Source organism: Phalacrocorax aristotelis, chromosome 8 (genome assembly GCF_949628215.1).
Source record: "Phalacrocorax aristotelis chromosome 8, bGulAri2.1, whole genome shotgun sequence".
NCBI classification, from domain to species: Eukaryota; Metazoa; Chordata; class Aves; order Suliformes; family Phalacrocoracidae; genus Phalacrocorax; species Phalacrocorax aristotelis.
This window is the reverse complement of record NC_134283.1, coordinates 37,832,527-37,860,396: the sequence shown is the minus strand read 5'-3', so window position 1 is coordinate 37,860,396 and position 27,870 is coordinate 37,832,527. Positions and strand designations below refer to the sequence as shown.

Below are 27,870 nucleotides of genomic sequence, written 5' to 3'. Positions count from 1 at the left end.
GGCTGAACTTCAGGAACGCATTGCTGCATATTGGGCTGACAGTCACTGCTTCCCAGCAGCTCTAAGGTCCTAATGTGATTGCTTGTTTAGGAGCTTTGAATTCCTTGAATGGGCACCATTCCACCAGTGCAAAGTATTAAGACTGAGGTGAAGTCTCTGCTTTTAATATGAAAGTCCTGTTATTCTGCAGAAATGCCATAATTAATTAAAATATTCCCTATGGAGAAGTGTATTACTTTCTTATTACAATATTAGACTGGAATAAAAAGCAGCTGGGCTGCCATTCATTTCCTGGTGTAGGGACACAAAGTACTGTAAAGCAGGAATAGCTTTGCACTACAGTTCTTGAATTCAAAGATTGCCCTCCGAAGGTGCCATGCATGATGGATTGTCACCGACTCTTTGTCCTGCCTTGACATTTCGTTCCTATCCGACGTTGTCTTATGTTCTTCTCTGAAGCTGCCAAACAACTGACCCTAGAATTTAATGCCACACCTTCTTCTCTTTCCTTTTTCTGAACAGCACCTTTTGCAGCTGAGGCTCTGAAATACTGGAGGACACTGCATCTTCCTCAGGGACACGGACAAGGGGGAGCTGGAGCCTCTGGGGAGCTCAGAAAGGAATTGTGGTCGCCTGAGGAACTTACCTTCACACCAATGTTGCTCTGAAACGAGTTGTGTCCAACATTCAGGCTTGGTAAGGTATGTCATTTTCCCACTGCTCTTGTCTTTTTGCTCTTTTGTGGGTAGCTACAGATGGGTACAATGGAAAATTAGCAGCCTTCGTGTTTATTGCTGTATACGTCCGTGCTCATACTGCCTCTGTAAATAACCTTTGCTCTCCCTGAATCTGGATGGTGTTCATCAAAAGTGAAGTGTTTTTAAAGTCTTGGGCTTGAGGGGGTACATGTTTATATCAAGTGCTTTATTCAATAAAATGCTTGCTGATGGTTGTGTTTTGCTGTTGGTGATGTATACTTGGTGATAGGCAGCCGCATTCTGAAAGTCCCACTTGTTTTGACCCGCTAATGTCTGCAGTTCAGAGGGTCAGAGACAAAAAGAATAAATGACGCTGAAGTAGCCCATTTGTAATACAGCCCCATGCTTTTCTTTGTGCTTTGTATATTCTTCTCGTTTGCCAAGGATGAAAATGATACCAATTTCTTGCATAATCATATGTTGCCCCCTTTGTCGTGTAGCACTTAAAATTTTTGCATGTGTGGAGGTTCACACGTCCACGCAAGCATTGCTTCGGCTATGCTGTAACTGTAGCAAGGCAATATGCAACATATCTTTTAACAAGAAATTGAGGACCAGGACTTGTGGAATGTATCGTGGACAAAGCTTGTGCTATGGAAGCATTTAGGTTAATATAGCCTCTGATAATACAGCTGCTTTTATCTAGGCCAAGATTTTTCTGTGGAGACAAGGTTTGCTGATAAAAAAAACCCCAAAATTTAAAGTATTGGTTCTCAGATCTCAGTAGCATGGTATCAGATGATGCTATATCCTTTTTCATTTAACACATGGGTATTGACTTCTCTTCCATGACTGAACCAGCAGTATAGGCTTGTTGAGAAAAGTACAGCTGCAGTGTAACACCTGTACTTGGTGCTAGTAGAAAGGAAGAAAAAAGAAAAAAAAAAGTCAAGACTTTCCTAAAAGTCTCTAAGAAAACATGAGGCATCCAGGTAAGTGTGCATTATTCTGCTTTTGGTATGGTTGTACCAGTAGTGTTACCTCTGGAAACTGTAGGCTCAAACTCTCATGCTTCAGCAAAGCTCTGCTGGTCTGGAGACTGCCTGACCCCAGCAACTGCAGGAAAGGTTGGTGGGAACAGCTTAAATTGGGTGCTTACCTTTTAAATGTTGAGGGACAAGAAAAGTCTGTTCTAACCACAGCATATGCTGTTAATTTGTACAGGCATTTCAGGAAAACAACACTGATGTCGGGGAGTAGAGGGTTCCCATCATTAAACTGCTGCAGTGCTTGCTCTGTTTGTCTGTCTGCTGTGGCGGCACCTTGTTTCTAGAAGAGGAGGTTGTTAAACATTGCTCATGCTTTTGTTATCATCTTCACTTTTGTTTATTTCCAAGCTGCTGCTCTTGTGATTACAGTACCTAAAGGGGAAAGCTGTAGGAGAGGTATTTCATAATCAAGAGGGCTTCTTGACTCTTGTAGAGAAATATTTTGCACTATTATAATGTAGACATCACAACAATTTGTTTATTCCTGTTTCTGTATGAGGTTTGTAGGTGAAAGTTTGTAAATCTTCCTTGCAGTGAATGTATGTGTTTTGCTGGGTATGCAGGGTGCCCCAGGGCATGCGAAGATCCGCACCAGAGCAGTTGGTTGCTGGCATGACCGTAGTGCTGACCCTGCCTTGGGCAGGATGGTGGTGAGATGAGCTCCCCACGTCCTTCCCACCCAAGTCGGTCCAACTCTGGGTCTAAGATTCACGTCTCAGGCTGCAGCATGAGTAGTACTCCAGTGCAGAGGTTGTGCAGGACTTTGCAGAACCTCACAGTTTCAGAGGACAAAGAGCATTTTCCATACAGTTGTTTTACGCAAACTGTTATTTAGGCGTTAACTCTAGGTTGGACTTCGGTTATACTTTTGCATTTTACTTTGTGACCGCCAGATCTAAAAACTTGGTTTTTATTTAAGGAAAGATTGCATTTATGGAAACTTGACCTTTGTAAGACAAAAGTGCTACTTATCCCCATTTTACAGGTGGTGAATAAGGAACAGGGTCGCTTCTACGTCACTTTTAAGCAGTAAACATCTGGCTCTGATTTGCATGCAATCAAAAGTGCAAAAGGTGCCTCTGATACCCTCAGCTGGAGGCATGAAGACAGCCTTAGCTGAGCTTCTGAGTCAACAGGGCAAAGAATAAGGTTGGAATGTGGATCCATTTGAGGTCACTGCTCCCATCTAAGCCAGTTTCCTCCTTGTGTCTTGTTCTTCCAAGTAGAGGGATTTTTAATTAAGTGATTACAGTAACACCAGATGACATCAGTACCCACCTTTGCTCTGTATCTCTGCTGGAAATGGCAACATATGTCCAAATAATGTTAGCTGAACTCATTCATCTTTGCAGCAGAACGTTGTTTGCTCATGTGAGACAAGCAGATTACCTTTTAGCAGCATTTACGCAATTGTGGTGATGGCAATCTTCTTGTGCAAGGAATTATTTTAAACGGATCTGTAGATAACATGCAGAGTAATATTTTCTTCTTAAATTGGTAATTTTTTAGATTAGTAGAATCCGGTTAGTAAAATGCTCTGTTCTGCTGAAAAAGCACATTTAATAAGTATGTAAGAGAAAAATTTTAAGTAGCCATTAAACATAGTTAATAAATTTTATCTCACAAGTAGAATTGGAAAAAAAACCCTGTTCATTTAATGTGCTTTATGGGTCTCGTGGCAATTAATTGTCTTCATTACATGGACATAAATCTTCAATGTAATTCACCTTTTTCAGATGAATTGCTTTGGAACTTTTCCCTTTGCTTTGTTTAGGCTCTAATACTATTTCTCTTTTTAAAAAGCTGAATCTCAACATCACATTTATTTTTAGCATTCCCAAAAGTTCTGTAAATCAGTTCAAGCTAAAAAAATCTCTTTGTATTACAGGACAGTGCAGAGGTAATGTTGCAGCTGTGATAGTCTGATACAGGTGAAGCAGAGAGTTTGCATATCCAAGTCCTTCTTGACCTATAGCAGAGCAGTGGGCAGGTGTCCTTTTCTCACTCCCTGTATTACGTGGTCTGATAAGAAGTTATTATTTCTCTCCTTAGATCTGTCTTTCTTCTTATGTGATTTCATTTATGAAATGAGGAACAAACACTGATTTTATATGCCTCTAGGTTTGGATGTCAAAGTCCAACCTTAATGCCACTTTCCAATGGCTTGATGAGGGGTGCAGGTCTACTGGATGTGGGTGAAAATGTGCCAGTGAAATTGTCCTCCTACATTATTGAAGGACAAGTTCAGCTGGAGCGTCATGGGATGTTTTCTTAAATTCCTGAAGTTAAATTCAAAGCTTTATTTTGAATAAAGCCTTTCTTATTCTTGACTGCATTTGCACACCAAATAGGAAAATGGGACAGCATGTAGGATCTCTTTTTACGTATGTATTTTATCAGCGTGCTAAGCTTGTTTGTATGAGTAATACTTATGCAAATATTTTCTAGTGTTTCTCTGAACTGTTTTGCCAGGGTGAGGAAATAAAATGGCTATTATGTTTGCATGTTTTGTTGCGAGATCAGCAGACTGGCTGTTAACATATCAATTCCCTTGATGACACCACTTCTGCAACCCTATTCACTCAACTTCTCCTGACAGGGCTTTTATTGAATCCATCAACCTGACACATATCAAAGCACAATTTCTGATAACAAATATCTTGGTGTAAAATGAATTAAAAAGCTGATATCAGCAGCTGAACTGAGTTGAATTTCTGAAATAAAATAAGAAAGTCCAAAACTAACATGAGATTCTTAAGATATCAATCACAGAACAGTAATATAATAGTCCTTCACCTGTACTTTGAAGTACCAAGAAGTCGGGGGATCTGCCCGAAGTCATACAAATGGGCTTGTTCCTGGCCTGTCAGCCTGTGCCTCTGCCTTCTGGACTCTGGATTTTGTAGTGTTGCTTCAGAGAGCATGATAAAGTAGTTGTCTATTTCTTCTGAAGGCCTTTCTCCTGTGAGGACCAACATCCTCCCTGTAATTACTTTGCACTCTGGTCTTTGAGAAATTTGGAGACGGAGTGGTGGAAAATGCTAACCACAATCTGGATGGAGTAAAGCTTCTTCCTCTCAGAAGACAAAGTGGTTTGGAGCTCTTTGTCCTCTGCAGAGCTGCTGCTTGGCCGCTCTTGGGGGCCCTGTCTTGGGCAGAGTCCTACTGGGGTGGAAAAGGGCGTTTCTTTGGGTTGCAGTTGGTTTGAAATTACCTGGCTTAAAACCTTCTTCTGAGAATGTGTTTCCCTACCTGCTTGCAGCCTTCTCCTATCTGTCTCGCTCTCCCCATCCTGCTTTTCTATCCCCTTCATTTTTGCATCTCTTAGATGATAAGCAGCTTCAGGCAGGGCTGCCTTTGCACCGGTACTGCTCTCACTGCACCCAGGCTCACTTACCTCTTATTTTTGTCTAGCACACACTTTAAAGTATTAACTAATAATAATCACACTTTTTGCTCTGTGGCATGTCTGCTCTTTGGATAAGTATCCACTGGCAGTTTGCAGCCTAGAAGAGAGGAAGAGGAGGGCGGCCAACAGTTGATGTGGAAAATTAATTATGAACTACCATCCTCCTGCCACATGGTTAAGGCACTTCTGCTTTCCAAGCTTTACATCCAAGCTCGCAGAAAAAAAGGAGGAGAATACTGCATTTCCTTCCTTGAATAGTGGGAATGTCGCCAGAACAAAGCTTAGTGGAGAATGTCACATGTGGGACTGATCATTCAGGATGCTCTAAGAGCCTTTACTGCTCTGCCTGTAGCTGTGACACCACCCAGACAGTAATTTTTACCTTTCGTTGGACAAATGTTAGCTTAATATTGCATCCGAGTTGATAAAGGCCTGTGTGCGTGATGGGAAGTCACCCATGTCCCATATGCAGTCAGGGTGCAACAGTTTGTGTTTCTTTATAGTGGTGACTTGGTAATGTTCAGGTTCAGATAAGCTACAGCTTGTTATATTTTCATCCTTCAGGGTGACATATTTGTTTCATAATGATCCACAAAAACTGGCCTATGATGTAGAGGGCGGTGAGTTTGACAGGCACTGTGTAGCCCTGGGAATGTAATTACCTAAAGGAGCAGTTCTGTCCCTGAACAAACTCTGTCTTAAGGATCACAGAAATAATTGCTGGAAGCCCGAGCACCGTGTGTGCCTTAGGAGCTGTTCCAGTCTCGTAATTGCATGCTGGGTCCTGCTAGCTCAAGAACCAGCACAGCACAATTTAAGTGCCGAAGATGTCCTTCCTTAGATAGTTCTGTAGGATGCATGAAAGAGCCTGAAAGAGTTAGGATTTTGGAAAGCCCTGACAACTTTTGTGACTATTTGGGGTTTAGCTAAAGAAATGAGCATTTGTTGTAACTTTCCTCAATGAAGCCTTTGCTTAGTCTAAAGGATATTGAAGTGTGCAATGGAAATGGCCTTGCAAAGCCACAAGAGTAACTGGTGTGAAGTGTTACAGAGATACTTCGCTGTATTAAGTGCCTCTTTAGACTAGAAAGAGCCTGTAGGGTGTTCAAGATTTCAGTTAAGGTACTAGAATTCCCCACTTTGCACATTTTTATAATGAAAAATGCTCAAAGCTCCTGACTACTTTGATGGTTAACTGAGGGGTGATGCTCTAAAAAGTACCTAGGATTTTGTAAAGGGCCAAATTGCTGCCTGGTGGAAGTCACTCCACTCCCTGAAATCATGATGGTGTGGCTTCCAGTTTCCTCCACCTGAGCTCTAACTCCTGATCGACACAAGCCTCTTTCTAGTGCTGTCATACTGAGTTTTTGCAGGCAGGAGCCTATATTTGGAAGCACAAACCTGTTGTACAAGTTCTTTAGATGCGCTGCAAATAATTATGTATATGTTTAATGAAGGGAAGCTGAAACATACTGGAAACATTTGGAAATAAGAGAGAATGTGTGCAGCCAACCGTTAGCTGTGAATGGAGAGTTCTTGTTGGCATCGTTTAATGGGAGCTTTCCAGCTTCTAGAGTAAATATATAGAAAACAGCAAAAACTAGAAAGGCGGGGTAGCTGGAGGTGAATGGGAGGAGAAATGACTGCCTTTTGCCTCTGAGAGAAAAGGGACAGTGCAGCATTTCTGTTATGGGCTAGTGCCCCCAGCAGTCTCAGCCTCCCAGTTACTGGGAGGGGACCAGCAGAGACCCTGCTGGCACTGGCACCCTCTAAGCCAAGGTAGTGTCTTATTCCTTCACCACAGCAAATGCCGTCTGTTGTTTTCTCCCAACTACTCAGTTGATAAGAGGGAGATTTTTTCTAATTTTTTTTTTTCCTCTACTAGGTGGGGCAAGTAGCTCCATTTATGTCTCACCAGACAAGCTTGGTGCCTTTTGACATCAGTGGCCTTCCCTGCTACCTCAGGAACTGGTCCCTGATCTTTTTGGAGACTCCCCCTCTTCTTTTCCTCCCAACACTGTTGTGCTTTCCAGTCTTAATATCGTGTGAGAAGGAACTCTTTAATTTTGCATTGGATGTCGTGTAAAGACTTGGGCTGGGGGGCCAACAAGTTGATGTGCACTCAAGCTATGTTGTGACGATGCCATAACCCGCGCAGATGGAGAAGCTGAGAACCAAAGCATTCAGAGTAAAGACTGTAAAAGGCAACGTAAGGCTTAGGAGCATGCCATTACCCTGGCAGACCTCACGCCTCTGTCAGGTACTGGAGCCTCTCAGCTTCTCTCCTTCTGCCCAGCAATATTCTGGAGGGTTTGCACCAGCATGCTGGGATAAAGAAAATATAAATAAAATAAAGAGAAATCAGGAGATATTTTTTACAGACATCTTTGTGTTTTATTTATGAAGTGGGTGGGAGAAGCGGTGCTGACTGCCACTGCAGCTGAGGGGACCTTCCCAAGTGTTACTGAGTTTGTGGCTGAAGTAGGGAGGCTGTAAGTCCTTCTCTGCACAGTTGTGCTGTCCCAGGGGTGCTGCCAAAACATGGTGGACCACCATCCGGTGCCAGTGCTTACATCTCATGCTTTGATGGCTTCCGTCCTGCATTTTGACTGCCTTTTGTTCTCTGTACCAGTGTGGCCCACTGCCCTGTAACTGATGACCAACACTGCAGAGGAAGCTCACTGGGCTGCTCTCCAGTGGCCATGGTGGGACCTACCCTGAATTAACTGGTGGACGGCCCAAGTGTGGATGCTCAGTTGCGTAGTCTGGTATGCTAGAAACTGGTGCCACTATTTCGGATGAGTCCATATGAAAGATTGGCAGCAGAGGCGGTCTGGGCACAATAAGTAGCAGTCACTGTGCCTTGGGCAAGAACCATGCATGTGCTGGGTTGGAGAGCAAGCGTGCTGAGCACTGGGTGGCCTTTCCGGACAAAGGGGACCAACTGTGTGGGTATTGCTGGGAATAAGGAAGCCCCTTAGCCTCCGCATTGGGATTTGTGTTCGTGTGTGACCTCACCGTGGTCATACCTCGCCACCGTCCCCTCTTCCATGAAGGCCGTGTCCTCCCACTGGCTGTGCTGGAGCTGATCAGGGAGGGTGGCCAGGGAGGTAGGAGGAATTTAGCCACACATGCACTGCAGTTTGCTCAGAGTAATGTCTCTGTCCTCCTTTCAGGACCACTGAAAGTTTCCCCTGCAGTGCTCTTAAAAGAAAAGGTGGTGAAATAACAACAAAACAAGTCTTTCTCATTAGGAAGGCTTGTAGGCACCTCTCCTTGGCTCAGGAGCAAGGGAAAGGAGGGTGGGCAGCCCTGCACTCTGCTCGCCTTCTGTCTGGGAGGAATTTCTAGTTGTTAATGATTAATTCAAACATTTCTTGTCATGAGTACAGTGTGCACAGAGTGATAAATCTGTGGTGGGTTATAGGTTGAGGTTGCTCAGTGCTGACAATTAGTTTGAGCCACAGGCTTTGCTTTCATTGGCATTTTCACAGCATTAACCCAGACCTTGTCAATTAAAATCCAGACACATTTTGATGAGGGACATCTTCTTCTAATGATAATTGTAATAATATCACTTTTATTCATTTAAAACCTGTCAGGCAGGCCATGTTTCCTGGAAAATAACTGCCCAAGTTTCACATTGCCTAAATAACTAGGAAATATCTTTCAGTTTTCTGAGCTGACATTTCATCAAAAATAACTAAAAGCAAATGAGGCCATAGCTGTTCATCTTTGAACACTTACCAACTTCAGTCAAGGTAATTTGACTTTATCTGCTAAAATAAGCAGGTTTATTAGCCTTCACTTTGGAGGCTAATAAACATTTGGTAATTGCATAAAGTCGATGAAAGGATTTATACTATTTATTATTGGCTTATTCTAACGATTTGACAGCATAGCTCCAGAGCACGTCCTAGGCAGTGATGCATTTATGCAGCTCACCTGTCGATTAGATGGAGGAAGAAGCTTGGGTGTAAGGATTGATTAAGGAACTTGTCTGAGTTGCACAAGAAGTCTGCAGTAGAATAAAACCCAGAAATCCTGTGTCTGTTCTGGTACATTAGCTGCAGTCATTTTTTGTGTTTATGTTTCTGTAAATATTATATTTAGAACCTCTGTCAGGCCATAAAAATGAGTATTTAATAGTTGGAATGGGAGTGATATATCTGATATCAATTGAAAATCCATTGTGGTTTTATTTTAGCATGGCATGAAAAATAACAAAGTGAAAATCATGTTTAGTTTTGCATGGAAAATACTTTTCATTTTTCTGAGAGGCGGTTCATAAGCGAAATCCTATACGAAAAGCTAGGGAAGGGAAGCAAACAGCTGTAGCAAGTAAGGCTGTATCTAGATCTTGCAATGTGTTTGGTCTGTGCTTGTCCATGCAGGTGGAAAGTGCTGCACTTCCTTTTATTTAGGCATTCCCTTGTTTCTTTGCTAAAAAGTGGATCACTGGCCTTTAGCCAGGTCACATATATTTATTTCCTTTATTTGTCATCTCATTCCTTTAAAATCTGGGTTCCTCAAATAGTCAGCACTTGCATATTTAAAAACCTCATCAGTATTATAAATGGGCTTCTTCTCTGGTCCGTCTCTGAAAGATGTAGTAGAAGGAGCTCTGATTAATTAAATGCACCTCTAGGTGATACCATAATATAAATAACCTGCCTTATTTCTATAGCATAATATAAATAACCTGCCTTATTTCTATAGCAACTGGAATAATGCCAACCAGTTGTTAGTAGTTCAAAATTCAGGGCATAGCATGGACTCTGAGTAGGAGGCACAAAATATTGCATTGAAAAAAGGTTGAGGAGTAATAACTGAGAAGTAGATGGACTTGTGCTGCTGTGACTGTATTCTGGAAGTTAATAGTTGTGCTTTTAGTAAATACAAATAGTAATCCACTCCCGCTCTGGTAGGGCTCTTTTTTTGCCTTTCCAGTATGAACTGGCAAGACTGTAATCCGCATTCTGGTGTGTATAGAGATGGCGCTGACAACAGCATAGCTTGAAGGCTGTAAATATTATCACATATTTTTCCAGTGAGCCTTTGCCAACTGAGCTGTGTGTTTATGTCTCTCATTACCCTTTTTTTTTTGAGAGTGCATTTATAAGCATTAGAGGTGATCAATAAAACCTGACCTACCTTTGCAAGTTAAATAGGCCTGATTTGAAACTACCAGGCTTAAAGAGATTCAGATTTGCTAACAGTGATTTGAGAGCAAGCGAGGTTCACTTACATGTTATTTCTTTTCCACTTTTGAGGTTTGAATTGCAATGGAAAATCTGTCACATTGCATGTTTGAGCATGGAAGTTGCAGCTAACACTTTACTGAGCATGCCTTGTAGCTCATGTGGCAGCTGCCTCCTTACCTTGCTTATATCTTACTGAAAAAGTAATATAATTAATAGATATGGAACCCGGACTGTGCAGAGTGAAGTCTCCATGAACTTTCACACTAAGCAGTATTTTCTATCAGTTGCTTCTGGTCTTTGGGAGATGTCCAAGGGGAAAAAAAAATGCACAGTTTTAAAAAAAGACAGAAAATAATAATAAAGAATCCAAAGCCTTTGAGAAGAACTGAATCCTGGCTATAAAGATACATGTTCATGATGTTCCTGGCACAAAGATAAAAAATGCTCAATGACAGATTTTTTATTTTCTGTTATGCAGGTGGAGTTATTCTGAAGTTTGTGGTTTTTTTTTCTCTAGAGACCTCAATGAAAATATTAGTATATTAAAGAGTGTTCAGTATAGGCTTTTGAAAGGGAGACAGCTCTTCACAGCTCCAACTGTTCAGTTGGTTGGGTCCCTGCTGCCACTAAGAGCAGCTGTGGCGGGCAGCTCAGCGCTGCGATTCCTCCTGCTCGGCTGTCCCACCCAGCTGTACGCGCTGCGCTGGGGTGCTGCAAAGGCAACCCTTTTACCATTTACTGCTAATATTCTAATGGCTAAATTTGTTGTTTAATCCTTTGATGACAGTGTGGAAGCGGAGGCTGGAAGGGCAGCGTTCCCCTGCAGCGCAGGTCTGGCTGGGCACGGGGAAGAGATGGATTGATGCTGTACAGCAGTCTTTTATTTTCCCATCTTGTGATGTTTAGGCATTTAATTTAAGAACCTGAAAGCCATGTGGAATGGCCATGTGTCATGAAAGACAGGTTTGGTGGTACAAATTAAATACTTTATTGGCTTAACATTAGTCTGAAAGTTGTAGCAATAAGTGGGTCGTTGAGGCAAATGTGTTGAAATAAAACCTTCCAGCAAGAATGTTGTATCCTGCAGATGTTATCTCTGTTACAGAAAACTGTTTTAGGACGTTTTAAATATTTTTATGGGGCTTGTTTGTCATAGCCACCCAGCTATCTGTTGGACTAGTTTTTATTCCTTTTGTACGTAATGTGGTGCCTCCGGAGGTTGCAGCTGAGGCTGGGCATAATACATGCATTTACTGCAAGCGTGTCTCAGCTTCACAAGATAATTATGTGCCAGCCATGCCTCCTCTCCTCTGCATGGTTCAGATTCAGATCAAGAGGTGTGTGGACTAAGTAAAAGCCATCAGAAGGCACTATTGCTCAGATATTGGTGGATGGTTCTATTGTTTTACATGCGGTTTGTGTACGTTAATTTCAACTTTAGACTTCTGCGCATGCATGCGCGTGCTCTGTGAGAGTCGCTATTAGTAAACATTATTCTTAATGAGCCATTTTGTTCATAAATGGTTTTATCTGTCTCTGTGACCAGTTTGAGTCCTACTATGCTTGGTGCTGGAGAGTGACGTCGTACGTGACTGTGCTTGGCCCAAAGAGTTTTCGTGCTAAAAAACCAAGTGTAGTGGGTGAACAAGGCACATTTGCCAACACGTGTGGAGGCAACAGATGGAGCACAGCGGCGGAGATGAAGGGTGTGCAGAGCTCCGTGTGTTGCAGGGCAGCGATGATCAAAACTCCTCTTTGTTGTGGTGCCTGTACGAGGCTCACAGCAATCAGGGATTTGGTTCGCTGAGACTAACTCTTGCCTTGTTAACTACTACTTCTTGATTATTTCTGTCTATATCCATCTGCTGCCTCTTTTCTGTTAGAGCTGCAAATTCCTTAGGGTTCAGACAGCTTTTTATTTTTGTGTTTGTGCAGTACGAAATTCGGAGGTGTCCTGGCCCAGGGTTAACGCTAGGAGCTGTTAGCAGTGGCATTTACACATGAAAATAAGACATTGGGAGAAAAATTATTTTCACATTCTGATTATCTTTATTTGCATTCCAACATCCGCTGAATCTTTGAAACTGAAAAATTATTTAAATAAACGATACATGATTAAAATTATTATTAAAATGTTCCGTACCACAAATAGTTCCATGCAGGAAACACATTTTTTTTAATGTGGTTGTTTATATATATATATCTCTCTGTATTTGTCTGGCAAATAGATTTTATCCTGCAGCCTGCTGGCTGTTGCTTTCCTAGGTGCTTATTCATATTTAATGTAGCTCTCCCATGTATTTGCATACATAAATACACACTTGTTTTTAACACCTGTTGGCATCCTTTAATTATGCATTGACCCCGAGACTGTTGGCTTTGAGGTCTGTGCAGCCGAAGATATGTTATGTTTTGTTCCTCTTTCCCAAGACCTGAGCCCACTTTGCACTGACCTGCCAGCTGAAGTTTACCCTTCTGGCACAACGCCACAGCTAAGTGCCTTTCAGCGAGTTCTCGGCTATAATCCTGAGCTGATTTCTGGGATGCAATTCACCGCTACGGTTATCATATCAAAAGGGGAGTGATTTGCATTTCCCGCACGTCTCAGTGTTGCCAGCCTCGGAGGATGCTGCAGAGAGAAAGTTAACACAATTTGATAAAATAACGAAAATGAGCCTATTTACAGTGTTGTATCTTACGCTGTGGAGGAATTTGATGCAGACACAAAGTTGGCACTAAGTACAAATTTAGGCTGTGCACAGAGATTAATTTTGGGGCTTTTCTAGCTCCTGGGAAAAAAAATAGGAAGATTGTCCCTAAAGGCTGAATGTGTGGAGAGCTGTCTGCTTGCCTTTGTGCGCCTTTCCTCTTTATCTTGATTTCTTATTGTGTTGCCCCTTAAAGTCTCTCTCTTATCTAGATATTCATCCAGGCTAGTGTCTGCATAACACATTATCTTTGTTTTTATCTGACCCCCTCAGCCCTCTGCGCTTCCCTCTCTGAAAAGGCATTGAACAGTCACGCCAGCATCATTTGTACCAAGTGAAACGCTTTACGTTGAGATATTTTAAGCACGTTCATACTGGAAATGCCGTTGGAATGGCAGGGCTGCAGCGTTTGCTGCTGATTCGCATTCAGCTGCCCGTATTTGTATGCAGAAGCGGACTCAGCAGCGGCCTCACATTCATTTCCTGTGTATCAATTACTTATCAGTAACACACAAGCCCAATTAAGGAACTGGAGAGAGGTTGTAGTGCTGAGAGCATGGCCATGCCTCCCCTGCAAGTGCTGGAACATGAGTTGAAAGGTGCCTTTTCAGAGTTTGCATGGATGAGGCTGCACACAGGTGAGTTTGGAGAGGCAGAGGATTTATCTGGTGTAGGGGACTGAACTGGTGATGTTACTCACCTCTGAGCCAGATTCCTGCAGTCTGGTCTAACTTCGGCTTTATTTCCTATTTTTTATGAGCACCTTTCCTGGACATATTCACTGTGCTGCAAAGATGGGTTGTGTGAAAGGGGCACTCAGTGACAACATAGTGGGCAAAGATCTCTCAAATTTATTGCGCCGTATCTGTCTCATTTGAGGTTTTGATGTTGTGCACTTGCAGCTGCACATGTTAAAATATGTACCAATATCATAAGCCTGCCCGGGCTGGCAACAGCTCCTCTGCAGGGTTTGTAGACCCAGGTCAGGGGTTTTTTAGTCATTAGTGAGTAGAGGTCACCCAAATTCACCTTCAGGCTGTTCTGGACAAGGTATTCTTTCCGTCCCATTCCACTTTGGTTTTCTTCCCTGCATCTCAGTAAAGAAGTATCTTTTTTCATGTCTACATTTTACGCAGCTGTATAGATTTGAAGGTTTGCTTAGTTCTCCCGTGATTTTAGCAGATCTTTGAAAAGACGACCATTGAGGTTGACCACACCAGGAAAATACCCCCGTGCCACCTTGATTAGTTTGTGTGCCTGACCTCGTCTTCCTCCTAACTTTGACTACTGCTTCTTGTCATCTTGTATTTCATCTTTTTCTTCTCTTCTTCCCCCCCACCCCCACCCCGTACTGTCTATGAAGATTTGCACTGCCTGATACTATCACCTCACCATGCTGTTTGAATCCTAATGCAAGTGCCCTGGGAAGAGATTACACTCATCCTTCGAACTGATAAATCTCTTTTAATGTTTGATGTCCAAAGAGAAGACTATTTCTAATTCTGGATCCTGGAAATTAAAACCAACATGTGCACGTGTTGCTTTATCCAGATGCAATGTAAACTTCAGTGGAAATAAAACCACAGCGTGAGTACTTGGTTGGCATACAGCTAGTCAGGGCACTTTTCTGCATACCTCATCCCTGATAAAAAGGGATGCTCTGCATCTTTCTGTCCTCCTCACTTTGTTTTTTTCCTATTCTATTTTTTTAAGAACTGATTTCCTTAGGGAGTTGTTAATGTTCAGGGCTTTTTTTCCCTGACATTTTGGACAATGATGTGACAACACAAGTGCATCTATTACTCTTCTGCTGGAAGCTGACTAAAGCAAAGGACTTGATGGATAATGGCCACATTTTCCAGCAGTGCCTGATGTACATGTGAGAAGAATGACTGAGTGACCTGCATGTAAAACCAGACTATATCGGGCATGAAGGCTGAGCACAGAACCAGGTACCTTTCATCATGAATTCCTTATTTTGCTCCCCTTCTCTCTGTTGCTGGTGCTTTCTGTGTTGTGGCAGTGCAGGTTGTGGTGTGGGAATCTATAATCTCCTTCATGGGAAGGGAAGACAAAGGGCAGCAGGCTGGTATGGCATGGGGAGCTTTGAGAAAAGGAGGTTGTACAACTGAAAACAGAGCATCACTTCACCTTTGGCTGCTAAAGAAGGCTGATTCTCCTTTGCCTTGAGTAGTCAATTTACACCTGTGTGAATTGCATGTAAAACAGCACTGGCTGGAGCTTATATTTGGTGCTGCTGTGGGTGCCTACAGCCTTCAGGGAGAAGAAGAGCGAGCTGGAGGTCATTGGGGCTGGCTGGGGCTCTGGACCTGGGAGTCGCACGGCCATTTGAGCATCATGTCGCACCAGGGCTCCTTGCCCTGGCAGGTGAGACATACTGGCTGTTTGCCGTGCTTTGCTCGTTGCTGTACACCTTTTGCTGAAGCTGATAATGCTCTGCATTGTATTCCACAGCACAGACATGCTAAAGTTGATTTTGAACTTACGTGGCTGGGAGGGTGTAGGGAGGAAGGGGTGTTACAGGGGGGAAGGGATTGGGTGTTCTCCCCTCCCTGTCCGCCAGCACATTGCTTAAGCATGATCCCCCTGACCTCACCTCTCCTTCCATTTTCTCTCTCTGCAAGACCACTGTGAGAAATGATCAAGGATTCGTATAGCTTTTGTGGAACTGGAGAAGGAGAAGTGTAAGAGTGCTTTTACCAAAAGCATAAGAAGGAGGGTAAGACCAGCTGCATTTTGCACCTGGAGCACCAGGGCGCAGGGAGAGGATGGATGGCAGTTCTGCCCTCAGCTGCATTGTTCTCATGAGCAGCATGTCAGGAGTCTGTGGCAGGGTGGGAATCCCCAAACCTTTGCTGAACTACTCTGGAATATAATGAAAATACGTATTTTTTAAATGACCAATTATTAGATGGGCTTTTAGGCTCAGGGAGTAACTTACAGCTGAGGTTTCTGCAACATAGGGAAGTCCATTTCATTTGTGTTGTTGTAGCAGCTCAAGCTACAGTCTTTGCAGGAAATTGCAATGTGCCAACAGAAGAAAATAACAGAATGGAAAAACAGAGCCCAGGTTGAGTATCCATTTCTGGAAGAAATTTTCTGTTAATAATTCATCTGGCTTCTCCATGCTTCAGATTTTTCATCTTCCCAGGGGTGCTTCCTCACCCTTACCTGGGATTTTGGGAAGATGAGTAATTTGCCAGATGTGTGGCTGTCAAGGGCCACGCCAGAGACACTGAAGAACATCCCTACATCAGGCATGAATGTACCAGAGAAATCAAAGTGCCCTCTGTAGCACTGCCTGCTCTCATACTTGTTCTTCAGTTTGTATAATGCAGCAATGTCTGCAAAACTTCCTTTCCTCTATCTAATGTAGATAATGTTTACTTCAAGTGAAATAGGGTGCTGTAGTGGTGATTGGCATCTGCAAGTAATTCCTTGCATGGTTTCAACCCCCCCAAAAAAAAGGTCATGAAAATATTCTGTAAAGAAATGATGATATCCCATGTGCCTTATTATAGAACCTTTTGCCAAGAAGCTTGTGGCTGTAACAGGGAGGTTGATATACTTCCCCACTGTCACAGCATTAAAACCTAATTGCCCCCGGGTTTCTTGATTATCTCCAACACAGCTGTCACGTTGATCCTTTCAAAAAAATGAACTGACATCACACGCGCAAACTTCAAAAGGTCTTTTTTTCTGGAAACAGGCAACTTGTTATCAAGCACTCTCTGGTGTGTTTACCAAACTGGTTGGAATATTGCGCTGAATTGGGCCCCTGTTGTTTCTATATCACAAGATAAGTGATTATTCAGGTTTCCCGTCACACTTGTGCATTACCACGCTATGAATCCTGCCAATATTTTTTACTTGCTGCCTACATATGTAAGAGTATTATTTAATAGCTGTGGCTGAAATAGGGGCTGTGTGTTTCCAGGATGTATTCCTCTCTCTCGCTGCAGGAAAGGTGTCCTCAGAGCCCTCGCTGCCTCCTGTTGTGTCCCCTGCAAAATGGGAGCAGTAATGCTGTCCTTTTCATGCTGCATGTGCCAAGTACTTCGTCCTGGAACAATGTGCTGCTGCTGTTCAAAATGGGCCCATTTTCCAAGAAAAAGAAAGTAGTAATATAAGAATAGTGAAAATAGCTCATTTTCTGAGCTTCTGACAAGTACGAACTCTCTTCCCAAATAACTGTATATAGTTTTCCCTTTAATTGGAGATATTTCCAGCCTATCTTGTTCCTTAGAATAGCCACTGATTGATAAGGAGGATTTTAAAAACAGTAATCACCCAGCTCCCTGTGGCTTTTGGTAGGAGTTTAGCAGCTGATTTCCCTTTGTGGCTTTGCTATTAATCTCCCATTGACCTAATCTCCCAAGCAGATACGTGTGCTGCACATGCAGACCCCCTGGTTCCAGTGCGGTGGCCATGTGAGCTCCTGTGTAGCCCTAACCATGGCACCAGTGTGGTCTTATGACTCGATGAACCATGCTGGGCTGAGCAGGAGTGTTATGCTTGAGCTTTTTTAGTGGCTCATGGGGGAAAAATGGCTCGATTTTAGGTTCCAGCTGTTATTTTATGCTCCTGCAAGGGTTAAAAAGAGATTTTACCATGGTCAAAATGGATGTGAAAGAGAAAGAACACTTTGGAACTTTGGAAAAATGCTTTCTGGAGTATCTTGCTCCTTAGTATACAGGAGGTGTGGCTGTCAGGAGTGAGTTCAGGGCAGGGTTAGGGATAGTGTTGTTGCAGGACTTCGGCCTCATAGCCCGGTCCTGGTCTGGTGGAGATGAGGGATGGACAAAGAAACCAAGGACGCTTTCTCGCCAGGACGTGTACTCACCCGGTTTCTGGAGCCTGCTGGACAAGGCTTGAACACTGCTCTCACCGTCACGTAGTGGGAGATCACAGATGGCAAAGGTTTGGAGAGATTGGTTTAGTTTGAAAACAAGGCCTTCCCTCTCCCCCACATACTTTATTTTTGAAGGGGGAAAAGCTATCAGCCAGCTAAAAACAGCATAGTGGTGACAAGTTAGTGATGCCTAGCCTGTTCCAGAAGGCTTTGTTGTGCGTAGCACTAGGTGTTTTTGTTTGCACAAATGAATTACTAGAAAAGCAAAAAAAGCTCATAGCCTTTGGAAAGCCATGCTGAGACTGAAACAACCAAGGAGGGAAGGATGAATGTACCCCCAAACCCATGAGCGTGGAAATAGCAGCAAGATGAAAAGTGAGAGTTTTGCAGGGCGGTAACTGTGAATTAGGGAGACTGAAGTGATTGGGCTGCTGGAACTGGTGACCTGAGTTTTGTAGGAAACACAGTGCTCCTCGCCTTGCTTTAAGCCCAAGTTTTACAGCTGCGCAGGTTTGAGGGGAGCGGTTGCCATCTCCTCTCTCAAAAACCCCATGGGAATCCTTCTTGCTGGAAAATCTGTAAAGGGCTTGATTAGAGCTAGACATGCAATGACCCACATGAGACTAATTTCCCTCTTTAAGCGGCAAGATTGCAGCGGGCTGACCCGGTATCACTGGGAGGGAATCCATTGCCTGCATGGATCAGCAAGGAGCTGCGAGCTCCATGCAGGAGAGGGGTTTGCGTGGGGGTCAGAGCTGGGCTGAGAGCATGCGGTCTTCAACCAACTGACCCACCTGCTCTGCAGCTTGAAGGCAGACAGAGGGGTTTTTTTATCTTTTCTGAAGGTGGAGCGAGGATTAGTTACTGTTGGAATGAACTAACCACCCCCTGCATGCATCATGCAGGTGCACGTGCAGGAGAGGGAGGCACCGCTGCGAGCGTAAAATGCAGCAAGGCGACAGCTGGCAGACGTGCATTAGCATGATGATAATCCTGTAAATGGAAATGGTTGCAAGTGAGAAAAGATGAAACTGTGTATGTGCTTGTAGGATCCTTGTTATCATGTTATCTTGGATCTTTAGGGACAAAATAGCCACTCATGCATGGAGAGTAAACAGACACATGGTATGTATAAATAATGTGTGGAAGAGGAGCATCTGACTGCAATTTCCATCCTTATTTAAAAACCTGCTACTTAGGCAAATTATTATAATTCCAGTGACACTAACTAATCTGTCAGTAATTAGGATGGGAAATGGGAATATGTTCCGCGGAAATGATCTTGATATTTCACCAGTCCAATTGTACAGCAGTCTTCTTGAAGAATAAGCTGTCATTTGCCCGGAGTTTTTTGGAAGGCTATAATTTAGCTGATTAAAAAAAAAAATAAATCAAGAAAATTCCCCTGGAGAACTCCACGTTAGGTTGAGAACACTAAGTTTAGAATAACATAATTAGTAGTGCTTTCGCTGCTTTTACTGTACCTTGTCTTAGCGTTGCTGATTATGTAAATAGTTATAGTAATTCCATCTTTTCTCAGCATCAGCGGCGTCCTGTGAGCTCAGCCCTTCTCCAGGCTCAATGAAGCCATGCGGCTGCTGGTTTACTATAGATCTTTTGCAGCTCCCTTTGGTGAGCTCTTCTCTAGCAAGGTATAGTCATGCTCTTCCTGGATTTAAGAGAGAGACTGTTCATCAGATGATTTTCAAGAGTCTGAACTGCAGATGAACTTCTGTGTGTTTGTGGTTATAGGTTTGGTAAATGAAACATGTTGGAGGAATGTACTGTTTTGAGAGAAAAAATTTTTTTGAATGTTTCTACCTTGTCTAACAAGTGCTGGCAACACACTTACCATTGCTTAGGTAATTAAAAATTATACTTTAGCAGTAAGCCCGCTTATTTCTCAGCAAAATGGCCCTTCTGGCCTTACTCTCTTGAGCATTGCAGCTTTGGGGTCAGATCTCCTCTGGCATGCAGCACTGGGTGCGCTCCACATAGCCCAGAATACTTGCCTTTAAGTATATACAATTTGCCAAAATAACAATTAGGAGTGCTAGGAGACACGATTCAGAGAGACAGCACAACCACGAGAGACAAGGCGTTCGCAGTGCTGGGAGCATTAAACCTTGCCCCTTCTGATCTGCCAGCCCTGTAGCTGTGACTGCTAATTTTTTATCTACTCCTGAACACACTGTGGGGATCAGCTCCTCTGTCCAGGAGAACACGCTTGGTAATGCCAAGTTCAGTATTTTGCACAGAACATGGTAATCAAGTGAGTTTGTTCCTTGGCTTTGCTCTCTATGGGGAGTAGATTAAGATCACCAGACATATTTCACTCGCAGCACAAAAGAGGTTTAAATAGCTGTTTTGAAGGAATAAGGCAAATACAATTCCTACCTTACATCGTGTGCCCCTATTGAAACAGGTCATTGTCAATGAAAAATTCTCTCGCTAACCTTTAAAAATGACTTTTTCTGTAATTCTAGTTTTGCTGAGGGGTAAAGCTGTACACAGTAATTGAATCAGTGGTGCATGCAGACTGAAATTTTGCAGGATGAAATTATGGGGCTATAACGGATTGTCTCTGTTTTCCTCTCTCTGTTCTCTCTCTCGTACCTTCTTTCTCTTTGCTTCTCCTTCTTTTCTTGTTTCTTGGTGTTGGAACTGGTATCTGGAAACGTTGAGTGGTTTAGTGAGGAAAGCTGAAATTGCGATTAAGGAAAACCTGGATTTTTAATCTGTTTTGAAGTCTTCACCTCCTAGTGCCCTGGTCACATCTGCTGGCTAAATCAGGATGAAGCAAGAATCTTGCTAACAAAAAAGGAAAAACATTAAAAATAAATTTCAGTCCTCAGTAGAGTAGGGCACCTCATACAGCCACTGCCAAGGAGCCCCGTAAACACCGGGGCGTGATCCTGTGATCCCGCTGTCGGGGAGGAGAAAGGAGCACTGGGTTGCTGGGGGCTGTTCAAATCCCTGGGACAACGGTACTGAGCTGAAAAAGCTTCTTTCCCAGCAGGCCAGAAATACAGCACGTTCAAACAGCGACACACCTTCACTGGGGTGTAAAAAGAAACGGTAAGTCTGTCCGCACATAGATCAGGCACAAGTGTTTGGCTGTGCTTGCTGTGCACGCTGCAGGTCCGCGTGCCCTCACGTGGGCCAGGCAGTCATGAGTGGCGGTGTCTGCAGCAAGGACTAATTCCCCTGTTTGAAAATCAGGAGTGAGAATGTGCACAGCTGCTTCTTCCTCCTCAGATTTCAAAACCATTTTTCTTTTTTGCTTGCTGTAACATAGACGTTGTTCAGTCTCTCATTTTAGGATGTGCTCCTTCCTGATAACATGCCTGGTGACACCACCTCCCTCAGCAGCCAAAATTGCTTTGCAGTTTTAGCTTTAATTTAGGGAAGTTTGCTGGAGCATCCAAGTTGGGCCAGTAGCAGGTGTTGCCTCAGTCAGGTTTCCCTTACTCCAGACTATGGGAATGTCTCCTACATCTTTTCAGCTTTGACGTGAGTTATTTCAAATGAGCTAATCCCCTTGCTAGAATATCAGGGAAATGTACCATTGAACAAAGCTGTTAGTTCCTCTTTATTTTGATTGTTCTTTCCCTTTTATTTTGGTTGTTCTCTCATCTTTCTAAAGTCACAGGCCAAAAAGCCCACCTTAGCAGCGCCGTACTAGACCTAGGCTGACTAGTTTCCAGGCAGGCCAGAATTAAATCCCCATTTATTCAGAAACTGCTTTCTGAGTGCCAGATCAATTATGAATGTTGGAACAATCACAGTTGTTTGTTCCCTACTGATACTTGCTGAACAGCATCTCTCCGGACACTTGGGCTTCTCAAAGCCTTCACTTTGCACCTCTCTGAAATCTTTCATCTCCACGCTCTGAGGCATGTCCTACATCAGTTCTTTTTGCTGTTGGTCCGCTTGCCATTGCGCTACGTTGAGCCAACCTTTCCAGGGTTGTCCTTTGCTGCCACTAGTAATAAAACCCAGAGTATTGACCAGAAAGGCTTACACAGTGCCTAAATTCAATTCTGTTATGAAAAGCAAATTCAACCATGAGATCTTTTTTCCCCAGTATGTACTGGGAGACTGCATTAGGATTTAGAAGTAGGGCTGAAAGTTTTAGGTCCAGGCGAGAGGCTCTCCTTTCATTAGTGAATGCCTCCTACTTAAAAATAAATAAATAAATAACAAATCTCTCCTTTTGGTGTTTCTGCCTCATATGCCTGTGTCACAGCCTTTTTCCCTTATAATTAATCAACCCATATCTCATGCAGCTCTGCTTGTCAGCAGGGATTAAAGCCTGACAGTACTTAATCATCTTGTATTTCATAGAAGACTAACAATCTCCCTTTGCTTTCTCTTCCCTCCTTTCCCTTTCATTTCCTTGTCTTTTCTGGGTATGCAGCAAAGTGTCTGCTCTGACTGTCTGAAGTTCTTATACAGGGAGTGACAGGTATAAAATTCTTTTCTTGGGCTCTTTGATTCTGTGAACCCATGTAATTCCCTCATGAGATCATTTGCTGTGACATTTTGGCTGTACCATGACGTACCCTGTTAGCACAGAGGTCCACCAGACGCTGAGCCTGTAGGAGTGTGTATTGAACCATATTTTACATGACTTCTTTTTCCCCAGCAAATACACTAAAGCTGGGAGTCAAGTGGGTTGAATAACTAGACCAATTGTTATTTCATGTTCTGGGGCTATTTAGCAGTTTAAGTTGTTTCGAATATACCGTGACCAGCTTGGACACCGACTTGGATTCATTATGTTAATTTAGGTATCTCATGGAATTATGGATCTCAACATTTGACCTACTCACAGAGATCCCCTTCATAATCAAGGAATGGAAGCAGATCCTTCCTTTAGGCACAATACTTCTATTTTAAGGTATACATCTCAGGGGATCAGATGACTCATTCTAGGAAGGCTTCTTTGTCTCTGTTGACTGTAAAGGATATTTAAATAACTTGTCCAACCAGAGGTGTTTGCATTATAGATGTAGAGTGAGATGAACTGCATGATGGGTCTTAAGTCATTTGCACACCACATCGTTGGCACATCCGTGGGATGGCTAGCCATATCTGCCCCACCATGGTGTGGCACGGCAGACTGACAAATGAGCTGTGCATGGCCCCACCCTCCTGGTTTGGAGGAGCTCCAGGGGACCCCCAGCTAAGAGCTGTGAAACACAGAGGTGTGAACCTGAAGGGTCACTCGCTGCAGAGGAAGTGCTCTGTCCTCTTTCGTTTTCCCAGAGGATGGATTGCTAATTCTTCAGGCTTAAGTCAAAACAATCACTATCCTAATTTAATTAGACACCCTTTTTAGGATGGGTGATGTCAGATATTATAAAGTCTGTAAACTGAATAGTTTGAAGGTATTCTATTTCATTTGAATTTGTAGGTTAAGTAATGTTGACCCCAGCTAGGTTGTACATCGGAGATTGCCAAGAAATCCCAGATACCATCGATGCAAATGGCGTTTTGCTCTCCCCATACCAAATATCATGCCACTGAAATGCATTTATTTTCTTCCGCTTTGCTGTATTGATGGATGAAAATTGGAGGAGGAAAGGAAAGTGAGAGGGGAAGAGACTTAAAACAATAAAAAAGCATATTATTTTAATCTTCTAGGTAAACGTTTTCTTACTGCAGAAGAAACCTCTGTTTATAACAGGGTTGCAGTGCTGAGAGAGGGCATAGGAGGCAGCAGTGTAAAAACTTTGGTGGATGCTGTTGAACCCTAGATTGTTTTTTCCCATTCACTTAAGAAGGCATAACCTTCACTAATTCTTGCTGTAGGAGACAGTTATTGTCTTTCGCCCCTTTTAAAATCAGATGGTGGATGAAATGTCTGGTTACAGTTTTGGTAACAAAAGTAAAACAACAAAAAAATAATCATAGAATCATAGAATGGTTTGGGTTAGAAGGGACCTTTAGAGACCACCTAGTCCAGCCCCCCTGCAGTGAGCAGGGACATCTTCAACTAGGTCAGGTTACTCAGAGCCCCGTCCAGCCTGACCTTGAATGTCTCTACGGATGGGGCCTCCACTATCTGGGCAACCCGTTCCAGCACTTCACCACCCTCATAGTAAAAAATTGCTTCCTTGTATCCAGTCTAAGTCTACCCTCCTTCAGTTTAAAACCATTATCCCTTGTCCTGTCACAACAGGTCTTGCTAAAAAGATTGTCCCCATCTTTCCTATATTCCCCCTGTAAGTACTGAAAGGCCGCAATAAGGTCTCCCCGCAGCCTTCTCTTCTCCAGGCTGAACAACCCCAACTCTCTCAGCCTGTCCTCATAGGAGATGCTCCAGCCCTCGGATCATTTCTGTGGTCCTCCTCTGGACTCACTCCAACAGGTCTGTGTCCTGCCTGTGCTGAGGGCTCCAGAGCTGGACGCAGCGCTGCAGGGGGGTCTCACCAGCTCAGAGCAGAGGGGCGGAATCCCCTCCCTCGCCCTGCTGCCACGCTTCTTTTGATGCAGCCCAGGATACGGTTGGCTTTCAGGGCTGCAAGTGCATGTTGTTGGCTCATGTCCAGCTTTTCATCTACCAGTTCCCCCAAGTCCTTCTCCGCAGGGCTGCTCTCAATCCCTCCATCCCCAGCCTGTATTGGTACCGGGGGTTGCCCCGACCCAGGTGCAGGACCTTGCACTTGGCCTTGGTGAACCTCATGAGGTTCTTACAGGCCCACCTCTTCAGCTTGTCCAGGTGTCTCTGGATGCCATCCCATCCTTCTGGCATGTCAACTGCACTGCTCAGCTTGGTGTCATCTGCAAACTTGCTGAGGGTGCACTCGATCCCACTGTCTACATCATTGATGAAAATGTTAAACAGCACTGGTCCTGTACGGACCCTTGAGGGACACCACTCGACGCTGGTCTCCATCTGGACATCGAGCCAGTGACCGCTACCCTCTGGATGCGGCCATCCAACCAATTCCTTATCCACCAAACAGTCCACCCATCAAATCCATATCTCCCCAATGTAGAGAGAAAATCACAATCGTTGCTGAAAACTGGGTGTTTTTCTTGGTTGACTCTAAAGCGTTACAGTAGTGCAGTGGTATGAAAAGAACAAACAAATCAAAAGACAGTAAAGAACATAACATTTGCTGGTTTTTTAATTCTAACATGGACAGCTTCAGATTGAGAGACTGAAAGCCCATACCTAAAAGCAACCAAGTAGTTCTTCAATGGAATTAGCACATGCAGGAATCCCAGGGTCAGATGCTTGTTTTGTGCTGTATGGGCTGTCAAACTAATGATCAGAATAGCACTTTTTGGCCTCAAATTAAATGAAACATCAATCAAATGTTTGATTAATACAGTACGCTTAATTTTCCTTCCAGAGCTGAACGGAATGCATGTTTATAGTTTATGGGAAATAACAAAACCAGCAGGTTAAGGTAAAAGCTAACCATGGTACCGGAAGTTGGTGGGATTTTTAAATTTATGAGGTTTAAACCTCAGTTTATAAAATAAAAAGCGCGAGCAGTGGGTTGTAAACATATTTGCCAAGAAAAAAGAGCTAGAAAGATGTAAAATAAAAATTAGGAAATGATAAATGCAGACATCACCTAATTAAGAAAACGAATTTTACAAGCAGAGTGATACAGAAAGGAAACATCCATTACCGAGGAAGGGGCATTGAGGCAAAGGGCGTTTGTCATCTCAAATGACAATTAGATGAGTTTCCAAACAGAGCAGGGCGAAGAAGATAAAAATATGCGAGAGAAGAAAGTAAGGCAAGAATTATTGCAGGAATACAGAGCAGGCTTTCGCAGGTCTGTTGGCCTGATTTATGCTTTCACTGTTTTCTTAGCATACAAACATCCCTGAAAAGAAGAGCCTGTTTTGCTCTCGTTATTGTACAGTCCTGCAAGCACCATGTCGGGCAAATTTGCTCAGCAGCAGAACCTGAAACCAGCTGTGGGACCAGGCAGAAGGTGGTTCTGCAGCTGAAAGGTGAACCAAGTTGGATACGCTTGCTCCTTGCCCACTTTCCAAAGGCCTGTGGAGGAGGCGGCAGCAGCCAAGCGAGCGGTTTGCTCTGCTCGGAGCTCAGGGTCATGCTCAAATCCATGGTCTGCAGAGCAAAGCCGTTTGCAAAGGCTCAAGAACGCAGTGGTATCTCCCACAGCTCCCCCTGATCCATTTGCTATGACTTGCCCTAAAAAAATCAGTCTCCATTTCCTGATGTAGAGACCTGAATGAAGACGAGAAAATAACTGCTGCTGCTAGGCACAATTTCTATTCCCAAGTTACTTCCTCTCTATGCTGAAGTAATGCATTTGGGTAACACAAGACTGGCTCCACACCGGTGTCAGCTCCACAGGGGTCTCAAGGCAGTGGGTGCCATAGTTTAGCTTCAGGTCAAATATTCATGTTTAGAGGAAAAAAGCTTTGGTTTACAGTGGAATTGGCAGGTGGGTTGACATAAGAAATTCTTAGAAAATGTGTAAGTTGTCTGTTGTTGATGCAACTCAGATGGTCTTGCTGACTTCTGTCATTGAAGGGCTCTTACAAGCACCCACTTCCCATGTGCTTCAGATAAGTGTCTCCTGTGTCAACTTCCAGGTCGCTTCCATTTCCAGAGCCCTTTTGGACCCATTTCTCTATGGCTGGATGGCAAAGAGTAGCCCACAGCAGAAACTTCCAGCAGTCCCTTTGCACAGAGCTCCTATCCTGGGGATCTTCTAATTTTTGTTCAGGAAGGGTAATTCAAACCCAAGTTCAGTAGGAGGAAGAGAGGTGTCAGCCAGGCTTGTGTTTCGGCTCGGCTCCCCTGGGAGAGCATCTGACTGGTGATCAAACCTGAAACAGGTACTGGCACATCACAGTTAAGCTGCACGTGTCACAGACGGGGACGGGGAATGCCAGTGCTCCCCAGGTGTGCACGGACGCCTCAGGTTACCCCCACTACCCAGTAGGTACTAGTACTTGAAACTAAGTCTTTAGGTACTCTACAGAAAATCAGGCAGGGACATCACCCCATCAGGCTGTTTCAGTTTCTAGAAATACAGTCGGTTTTGAAGATTTTATTGAGACCTATAAGCAGAAGCGAATTCATTCAAGATTAATGTCAGCTGTTTGAGCATATTTATTAGAGCTTGCTTCCTGTTCTTGATGGTCTTTTAAAGTGGTTTTTAAAGTGTTGTATGAGTAAAGTGTTAATGGTGCATTTGTTTGTTACACCCTTTCCACTGGCAAAGTTTGGCAGAAATTGAATGCTCTGCAGGACAAGTGGCCGTTCAGTCACAGGTCAGGTAGGGTTTAAGCTCCAAAAGCTGAGTGATCTTGTATCAAATACTATGGCTCTGGTTTTGATCCAGCTTCTAGCGGCTCTGCACCCGTGATTAGCGCTATAAAAGAGACAGGAAAGTCAAAACTTTTGTAGTTTTACAGAAAGTCAAACCTGGCCCAACTCAACAGAGTTCAGTTACAGCCCTTGGGGCTGGACTCTTACAAACCTTATAAGCTTTGCTGGGCTGCAAGCCATGGACTTTCCCTTCTCTTGGGAGCAATATACTTAAATGATTTTTGCTTGTGAAATGCTAGAAAACTTATTTAATATTTAGTTCTTCATCCTTTTCTTTTATTCTACCTGTCTTATTAAAATAGAACAACAACAAAAAAACCACAACCAACCCCAAATCACAAAACCCCCGCCAAAAATAGTTCCCTTAGACATATAAAAAGTAGGATATGCTCAGTCTTGAAGTCAGCAACCACAAACTATCACAGCATTGTATAGAAGGGTTACAGGGAAGACCTGTGTGGTGATGTTAGGCAGGACAGCCTCTGTTTTTCTGGCAAGCAAGAACTTCAGGGTCTCTCCTTTGACTAATGGTGCTACTTAGAAAAAAAAAGTCTTTTTGAGCTATTAGACTGGAGTTGGTCTCCTCTGTGTG

General features: G+C 43.5%; 1 protein-coding gene across 1 annotated transcript in view; it reads left to right on the top strand.

Annotated features, from left to right (window-relative positions):
• The first annotated feature begins 597 nt into the window (after positions 1 to 597).
• The window catches only part of SGCD (sarcoglycan delta), a 217,808-nt gene continuing 190,535 nt past the window's right edge, over positions 598 to 27,870 (top strand). Inside the window, exon 1 of the mRNA XM_075102628.1 lies at positions 598 to 701. The gene's annotated coding sequence lies outside the window, so the exon portion shown is untranslated. The remainder of the gene's footprint in view (positions 702 to 27,870) is intronic.